Below are 5589 nucleotides of genomic sequence, written 5' to 3'. Positions count from 1 at the left end.
AAGATAGTAGGAAGGGAAAAATGAAGGGGGCAAATCGGAGGGGGAGATGAACCATGAGAGACTATGGACTCTGAGAAACAAACTGAGGGTTTTAGAGGGGAGGGGGGTGGGGGGATGGGTGATGGGTATTAAGGAGGGCACGTATTGCATGGAGCACTGGGTGTTATATGCAAACAACGAATCGTGGAACACTACATCAAAAACTAATGATGTAATGTATGGTGACTAACATAACATAATAAAATAAAATTTAGGGGCGCCTGGGTGGCTCAGTTGGTTAGGCGACTGCCTTCAGCTCAGGTCATGATCCTGGAGTCCCTGGATCGAGCCCCACATCGGGCTCCCTGCTCGGCGGGGAGTCTGCTTCTCCCTCTGACCCTCCTCCCTCTCATGTGTTCTCTCTCTCTCAAATAAATAAATAAAATCTTAAAAAAAAAAAAAATAAATAAAATAAAATAAAATAAAATAAAATTTAAAAATTAGCTCTCCGAGGAGTGCCTGGGTGGCTCAGTCGGTTAAGCGTCTGCCTTCGGCTCAGGTCATGATCCCAGCGTCCTGGGATGGAGCCCCATGTCTGCTTTCCTGCTCAGCAGGGAGTCTGCTTCTCCCTCTCCCTCTGCCCCTCTCCCCCGCTCATCCTCCCTCTCTCTCTGTCAAATAAATAAATAAAATCTTAAAAATAATTAGCTGTCTGAAATGACTCAACATTTACAGAAGAAACCAATGTAAGGGGACGCCTGGGTGGCTCAGTCGTTAAGCGTCTGCCTTCGGCTCAGGTCATGATCCCGGGATCTTGGGATCGAGCCCTACATCTGGCTCCCTGCTTGGCAGGAAGCCTGCTTCTCCCTCTCCCATTCCCCCTGCTTGTGTTCCCTCCCTGGCCGTGTCTCTCTTTGTCAAATAAATAAATAAAATCTTAAAAAAAAAAAAAGAAACCAATGTAGGTTTATGTAGTGAGCTTCTTGTCCTCGTGGTGGGTTTCTTTTCTGTAGGCTTCTCATCTGCTGCTTTCTTGGTGGCTGCAACATTTTTCCCCACCAAAAGCTTCTTCTGCTCCTTACCAGCAACAGCCTTCTTTCCTTTCTTCCCTACCACAGGCTGCTTGCCCAGAACTCCCTTCTCATTTGACTTGGCTTCTAGCGCTGCTGCCACCTTATCCATCCGGAGTTTGTGACGCCTGGCCCGGCGGAGAATGGTGTTCGGGCACGTGGTCTTTGCATATGGGTTTAGCTTCAACAGGATTCTCAGGTTCTTCAGTGGATTCTTTTTCAGATCTCTGTGATGAATCTTCTTGCGGGGTGCTCGGAGGGCTCTTTGGATCTCTGGGCTTTTCAAGGTTCTGCTAAGGTGTGTATCAAGCGTCTTGTGTATGGGAAGATTATAGTTACCTTTGAGGGAGGCAGCCTTACACCAAGTGCCACACAGATCATGTAACTTGAGGAAAGCACTTTCAGTCCAAATGTGGAAACATCCCACATGCCCACCGGCAGTAAGTTCCAAAATGTTCAGTTGGCTTACATTGAGTAGAGCAATTCCAGGGATGTTTCTGAAGGCCTCGGTGACGCCGCTGTCCTCATTAGAGATGATGTTGGATATGGTGATGGTTTCTCATTTCGCCATTTCCAGCTCTCATTTGTTGAGATACATAGACTTTTTTGATATCATTCCAGGACTTAAGTTTCTGAAGAAGCAAAACAGCTTCCTTGGTCTTCTTGTAGCCTTTGCCTTTATTTTCAGCCACCAGAGGGAGTTTAGGAACTTCCTCAGTACAGTGACCATTTAGCCATGAGCAGCTCTGGTAGGGCCGAGGCACCCACGCAGAGCAGATGGCATATTGCTTCTGGGTTTGTTCACTTTACGGTGCCCAGGGCACCAGGCTTTGGATGGTGCAAACATGAAGATCCTGTGACACATATTTCCAAAAGCACCGTGGCTGCAATGATGAGTCCCACTGCCTCAAACTCTGGGCACCCAAGCCACAGCTCTGCCGGTACCCCCAAGACTCAGCCCTTGTTTGAGGACCTGCTAATTCACTAACAGTGTAGGGCTGTCTGTCATTTTGGTGTAAGTTGGTGTGAACAAAGTTCATGGTATCTGGTCGAATGGGATCCTTGACCACAGCAGGCAAAGTGACATTTTTGCCAGATGACTCCCCCTTTTCAGAATACATTCATGCCAGCGGACAAGCACGTATCACGGCAGGGAGGGCAGAGCGAGAGGAGACGCGCTCCGCTCAACCCAGCGGCTCCTACACGAAAAGCAAGAAGTGGCTTCCTAATGGAAAAGTGCAGAAGTGGACAAAACCAGATTTAGAAAATGAATTTCTGTTACTTTGTATGCAGGACAAGACTCAGTAGGAAATCTGGGCATGCCTCCAAAAGCAAACTCCTTGGTTCTTTTGAATAGATTGAATCACTGTTATCTTAAACTGATTTTACCGTGTCCTACTTATAGGCCCATCTATAGATAAAATGAAGACATACTCTTATTCATCTTCTCACTTTCACTGAAGATAATACAAATGTAGGAAAGTAAGTTCAATTTGTATTGTTTTCCTCCTTAATTTGGACCAAAATGGGTTTGTTTATTTTGTTGTTGTTGTTGCATAGATTTTAGCCTTTGAATTCTATTTTTATTATAACATATCTTTAGAATTATTTATGACCTCACTTCATTTGGAAAAACAATCCCAGAACTCCCTAGTAACTAACTTAATACCTGCATTTTTTCAGCACAGTGAAATTAGACTCAGTGCTATGGACCGAACAGAGAAAGATAGCTCTGTTTTATAAAATGGAATCCAGAGATCATGGACTATTGACCGATTGCTAAGTTTCTATTCAGCTTTCCCTGTTAGTACAGAGGTGCTCTGTTATTTTTACCACTTTTTGAAGGAAAGAAGGCCACTGTAGAATGCACGTTAAGGCCTAGTTGCAGAAAACAACATTTGGAATCAGAACTTGCCCAAGAATAAGGAATGGCAATGGCAAATATTTTAAAAAATTGAAGCTGATAAATATCTCATTGCATTTAAAAATATATTTCTGCACTCTAGGAATATGTCCCAGTTGATGGAGAGGGAGAATGCTGGTCAGCAGCAAGCTGGGAATGACCATCACCTTGATGAACCTAGATGCTCTAGAAGCGCAGACCTCTACCTCTGGAATGGCTTTAGGCACTGCTAAAAGGGAGTAATCAGACCTACCTCAAGAGGTTTTATGATGATTAAAATGTGCAAATGACCCAAGCCTAGGAGGGGCTGAACGAGATCGATTGCTGGATTGACCTGCATAATCTGGCTCCCTCTCTGATATCCCCTCCTACCAGTCATCCCCATGCTCCTGCTTAGTGGCCAAATGCCATCCTGCCTCAGGGCCTTTGCACTTGCTGTGGCTGGGTAGTTTTTCTGCTACATAACCACATGGCATCTCCTTCATGTAAACCCCAACAGGTCTTGTGTAAACAGCACTACCTCAGAAGCTACCCTATCACTATCCCCCTACAGCTGTATTTATGTCCTAGAATGTCCCCCTACAGCTGTATTTATGTCCTAGAATGTACCACAATCTTACACCACGTAGTTTCAGTGTATTTCTAGGAACAATTCTATGGACACACCTAGAATGTAAGATCCACGAGGGCCAGAATTTGTTTTGTTCACTGCTATATCTCTAGACCTAGAACAGTGCCAGGCACATAATAGGCACTCAGTATGTATGTCTTAAATGAATAAATCAATGAATGGACTTCCCATCAGATCTTGGTTAGAATTTTTAACTGGTCTCTGCTGTATTTGTTCTTGGTTCCCACCTTTGAAGACTGTAAACTATTTAGATGCAATCCTGCCCTGATGCATTGCTTAGCCTTAATGTCAGAGTACACTGCTTTTTAGCCCTTATAGTAGCTAGACAAAAACGCTGTCCTAGTCCATCACTAACCAGAGGGCTTTTGAGGACTTTCTTTTCCAGCATTCCATTCTTTTTTTTTTTTTTTAAAGATCGTATTTATTTATTTGAGAGAGAGAGAATGAGAGAGAGCACATGAGAGGGGGGAGGGTCAGAGGGAGAAGCAGACTCCCTGCTGAGCAGGGAGCCCGATGCGGGACTCGATCCCGGGACTCCAGGACCATGACCTGAGCCGAAGGCAGTCGCTTAACCAACTGAGCCACCCAGGCGCCCCATCCAGCATTCCATTCTTACTTGGAAGCAGCACAGAGAGCATGAAATCTGATGAAGCATGCATACTGCTCAGCTCGGTGCTGGGCACCGAACAAGTTCTTAATAAATAGCAATTTTTCTAATCTGATTATTATGTACCCCAAAGGATCTCTAATCATTCAGAACACCCCAAATATACAGAGATGGGAGGTGCGGGGGAAAGAATCCACAGTTTGCTCATCCATCAGCTCCAGAACGATTCAGAAGGGCTTCTAAAAGGACAGGCAATGCTGTTGGGCACAGGCTTTCCCTCAGAACCTGGTTTCAATTTCAGAATGTTCTTGCAGGCTGTACAAGGAGTCCCAGCGGCCAAGCAGAAATAAAGAGGACAATTGCCAGAAGGAAGTGCTGCTTTCCTTTAAATTGTTAACTTAATCAGATTCACCTGGGGGAAAAAGCTGGGCTTTGGTGTCAAGAAAGGAAGAGGGTCCTGCTGGCTTTGAAGCGATTGTGCTTCTGTGCTGAGCAGGGCCACCTTCACTCCGCAGCCATAGGAAACCAGCCGACAGAGATTGAATTACCACGCAGGGTTCCTCTTTACAACCAAGTATCTTAGAAATCTGCGCAGATTGATAGTTTCACAGGTTGGGATAGAGCTTAAAAATTCCAAACAGGGACGCCTGGGTGGCTCAGTCCGTTCAGTGTCTGCCTTCGGCTCAGGTCATGATCCCAGGGTCCTGGGATCGAGCCCCGCATCGGGCTCCCTGCTCAGCAGGAAGCCTGCTTCTCCCTCTCCCACTCCCCCTGCTTGTGTTCCTTCTCTCATTGTTTCTCTCTCTGTGTCAAAATAAATAAATAAAATATTTAAAAAAAATTCCAAACAGTGCTCTCTTGACAAATGTGTTGCCATCCTTTGTGACATGCGGCTGACTCTTGACCTGTGTTCTGTCTACACACAAAAGAGTGACATCCAACATTTCCTGGGCACTTACAGCATGCCGGGCACCGTTCTAAATGTTTTAGGTGTATTTCCTCATTTACTCCGTGATAATTCCCATCAGGTAGGCACACGTACTCTACCCATTTCACGGAGGGGAACACCAATGCACAGAGTCTAGTCCATTAACTTGCCTGCGGAAGAAGTTGACAGAGCTGGGACACAAACCGGGCAGTCTGGCTGGAGAAAGTGCCTGCTTGGTTATTCCAGTTTCCTGCCTCTGACGGTGGGGAAGAGGCTGGAGATGGAGAATTGCGGGGGAAGGCAAAGGTAAGTACTTTTGAAAACTGACACCGCCTCTCACTTGGCCTTTGTGGGCAGTGTTCTGAATCACCACCGCTCCCGGGGCTTAGCAGCTAGAGAGCGCATTCCCAGCAGCCTCGGTACTGACAAATGAGCTTGCCCAGCCTCTTCTGAACGCAGCAGTGCCGTCCT

General features: G+C 46.0%; 1 pseudogene; it reads right to left on the bottom strand.

Moving 5' to 3' along the window:
* Positions 1 to 465: 465 nt before the first annotated feature.
* Positions 466 to 4008, bottom strand: LOC102737950 (large ribosomal subunit protein uL4 pseudogene; annotated as a pseudogene).
* Between the last annotated feature and the right edge of the window lie 1581 nt (positions 4009 to 5589).

Source organism: Leptonychotes weddellii, unplaced genomic scaffold, assembly GCF_054177405.1.
Source record: "Leptonychotes weddellii isolate Sample4059 unplaced genomic scaffold, ASM5417740v2 HiC_scaffold_12228, whole genome shotgun sequence".
NCBI classification, from domain to species: domain Eukaryota; kingdom Metazoa; phylum Chordata; class Mammalia; order Carnivora; family Phocidae; genus Leptonychotes; species Leptonychotes weddellii.
This window is presented reverse-complemented; position numbering and strand designations above follow the sequence as displayed.